General features: G+C 38.4%; 1 non-coding gene across 1 annotated transcript; it reads left to right on the forward strand.

Annotated features, from left to right (window-relative positions):
* The first annotated feature begins 2,204 nt into the window (after positions 1–2,204).
* LOC116128323 lies at positions 2,205–2,310 on the forward strand. Its single transcript, XR_004127739.1, has one exon. It is a non-coding gene; the product is annotated as a small nucleolar RNA R71 (small nucleolar RNA).
* Positions 2,311–3,719: the final 1,409 nt, after the last annotated feature.

Raw genomic sequence — 3,719 nt, forward strand, 5'->3', positions numbered from 1 at the left:
CATGGACTATCAGAAATAGGACAAATTATGCCTGCATCTAGAAGTTTCACCACCTCCTTTCTCACCACTTCCTTCACCAAAGGATTCAGTCTCCTTTTTGGTTGCACCCTAGGCTTGACATCATCTTCCATAAGTATCTTATGCATACAAAACGACGAAGAGATGCCTCTAATATCTGAAATAGTCCATCCAATTGCTGATCTATGCTCTCTTAATACCCGAATCAACCACTCTTCTTCCAATTTGCTCAACCTTGAATTGATGATTACTGGGAAGGTTTCTGCTTCACCAAGATATGCATATTTGAAGTGGGAAGGCAAAGGCTTCAGTTCACGCTTCAAAGGTTCTTCCTTTCTTTCCTTTTTCTTCTCCTTCTCAAAATCAAATTCCTCAAATTCTAGATCTTGGCTCTCATCAATCGGCTGAAGTGCTTCCAACAATCTAGCACATTCATTCTTTGTCGACTCATCTACCTCTACTATTTTTGATTGGGCAATACAAGCTTCTAGAGGCAGTTGTGGAGTGTTCTCTTCAATAGCCTCTATTACTAGTTTATCCACCACATCAACACTAATGCACGAATCCGACTCGGATGGAAACTTCATAGCTTCAAACACATTGAATGTTGCTGTTTCATCTTGAACTCTGACATCAATGAGTGCTCTTCCCGTGGCCAAAAATGGTCGGCCCAACACAAGAGGCATTTCCTTATCCTCTTCCATGTCCAAAACAACAAAGTCTGCCGGAAAGATAATCTTGTCCACCTTCACCAACACATCTTCGACTATACGCCTCGGATGTTTGATGGATCCATCTACAAGCTGCAACAACATGGTCGTTGGCTTCACTTCACCAATTCCCAATCTCCTGAAAACTGAAAAAGGCATTAGATTGATTCTTTCACCTAAATCACACAAAACTCGATCAAAAGTAATGTCTCCTATAATACAAGGAATAGTAAAACTCCTTGGATCATTGAGTTTTAGGGGTAGCTTCTTCTGGAGAATGGCGCTACACTCCTCTTCTAACTTCCTTTTGTTTGATAAAATCTCCTTGAGAAATTTCACGTAGCTCGGCATGCTGCATCTGCAAAAGGAATGTTAATATGTAGTTTTTTAAATATTTCAATAAATTTGGAAAACTGGAAAACTGCTTATCCTGATTCTTTTTCTTGAGTCTCCGAGGAAAAGGCACAGGAGAAGTGTGATGTGCTAACTCTGGTGGTATCTCAGGAAATGACAATTTCTCCTTCTTTTGTCTCTACCTCTCTTCCCGTCTTGTTCATCAACCCTAGAACTGGTTGGTTTCTCTTCAGCAACTATCTCTTCAGCGACTTCCTCATCAGAATCTTCCTTTTCTTTTGGTGGGCTTCCTTCTTTCCTTGATTGTTCTACTTCTTCTAACACTTTCCTACTTCTTAGAGTTATTGCATTTGCTTGCTCACGTGGGTTAGTCATTGTGTTGCTCGGTAAGGACCCTTGTGGTTTCTCATTTAACTTATCAGCCAATTGACCCACTTGTACCTCCAAGTTCCAAATGGACGCCCCTTGATTTCTGAAATTCGTCCTCGTCTTATTCATAAAACCTGTGGTCTCTTGCATAAACTTTCCAAACATGTCCTCCAATTTTGTCACTCTTTGCTCTCCTGGTTGATTGTTTAACCCTGCTTGGTTGTTTAGCAATGCTCTTTGGTTCCATTGATTGTTTTACTGATTCTGGTGGTTCTAATTGCCCCAAGACAAGTTCGGATGATTCCTCTAACTAGGATTATATGTGTTAGAGTACGGTTGTTTGGTTGCCTTTGATTTCCTACCAAGTAATTAACCTGCTCCGATGATGAAGACGTTGAAGCAAACGTGTTCCCCACTTGGCATTCACTGCTCACATGACCACCTGTACAAAATTCACAAATTAGTTGAGGAGCTTGAATAGAATTTACTTGCATACTTCCCAACTATTTCTGAAGTGCTGTAAGTTAGGCTAAGATAGCTGTGTATGCATCAACTTCATGAAGACCTATAGATTTCTTCAGTTGCACCCTCTCATTAGGTCTTTGATAGTTGTTACTTGCTAAAACTTCAAGCAACTCATAAGCTTCTTCCAGTGTCTTATTCTTCAATGCTCCTCCCAAGGCTGCACCCACCATAGTTTGCATGTTAACCATCAATCAGTTATAAAACGTTTAGACTTGCATCCAAACTGGTAACCCATGATGTGGACACCTCCTCAATAATTCTTTGTATCTCTCCCAAGCCTCATACAATGATTCTGACTCTTCTGTAGAAACGATGTGATATCATTTCTCAGCTTTGCAGATTTTGCTGGAGGAAAGAATTTGGTCAGGAAATTATGTGCTAAATCATTCCATGTTATGATTGTTCCTGATGGTAGTGCCATTAACCATCCCTTTGCCTTACCCCGCAATGAAAACGGGAATAGTCTCAATCTGATGGCGTCATCTGACACTCCGTTTGACTTGAAAGTATACAAATCCAAAAAATTGGCAATGTGCTGATTTGGATCTTCCTTCAAATCTCCTTTAAACTATACTGACTGCTGGATCATCTGGACAATTGCCAGCTTTATCTCGAAGTTGTTGGCTTGTACCGCTGGTATAGTAATGCTCGACCCACAGCCTTCAACTGTGGGAATTGAGAATTCCCTTAATGTTCTATTTTCTGCCATCTCAACAACTATGTCCTTTGGTTCAACTGTAGCCTCTCTTTCTCTTCTTTCTCTATTAAGCCTCCTAGTTGTTCGTTCAATTGTAGGATCAACAGGAACCACTGGCTGACGTCTTGCTCTTCGCATAAACTACATAGAAAGATAGAAAAAGTGAGATCACAAACCAACCAAAAAAACAACAAAAATTAAACTAAAAACAATTAAACAATGAAAAATAAAGCTCCAATCTAGCTAACACAAGAAAAATTTAATGTTAACACACAACTCAATCCCCGGCAAAGGCGCCAAAAACTTGATGTGTTGTTACTACAATATGCAACGATAGCAAGTGCACTAGTCACGCGAAGTAATAGAGTGATGAGTGAGTATCGTTCCCATGAGGACTGATTGTTAAGCACTAATTTTCCTAAGTGTTTTTCAAGTTGGAGAAACCAAAATTGTTTGGATTAATGGGAGATTAGAAAAAAAACTAAAAAAAAAAAAACTTACTAAGTATTAAAACCTAATTAATGAGAGCAAGAATTTAAAGCAAGACTGATATCAATTTAACAAAAGGTTAGGGTTTTGACTTCATTCAGACTCTATGGATGAATTTTACGGATTATGCTATTTTCACACTCACATGCACGAATTGTAAATTGAATTCTCTAAGTTGTCAAACATACCTTCTCAGGCTATGAATTCCTACTCTTCCCTATTAAACTTCCATACCCAACAATTTGAAGAATAATTGATCCTAGTTCATTAAGCTAATGGAATCCTAGATTGATTTCATTGATTCTCAAATCTATCTCTAGCATTCAATACTACAATGGTGATTACCCAAGAAGCTCAACATGATTCATTTCTCAATCTCATCATATTCATCAAATGGCATGAAGATGCAATGTAATATATTTTTTAAAATGATGAATGTGAGCAAGAGGTAATGTAAATGGATTGAAAATCCATAGATGAGTTAAAAGTATTAAGCTTGCTAAAATATGTATTTACATGCCATAAGATGTTAGAGATGCATATAGAGATGATGGAAA

Source organism: Pistacia vera, unplaced genomic scaffold, assembly GCF_008641045.1.
Source record: "Pistacia vera cultivar Batoury unplaced genomic scaffold, PisVer_v2 Contig199, whole genome shotgun sequence".
In the NCBI taxonomy this organism is placed as follows: domain Eukaryota; kingdom Viridiplantae; phylum Streptophyta; class Magnoliopsida; order Sapindales; family Anacardiaceae; genus Pistacia; species Pistacia vera.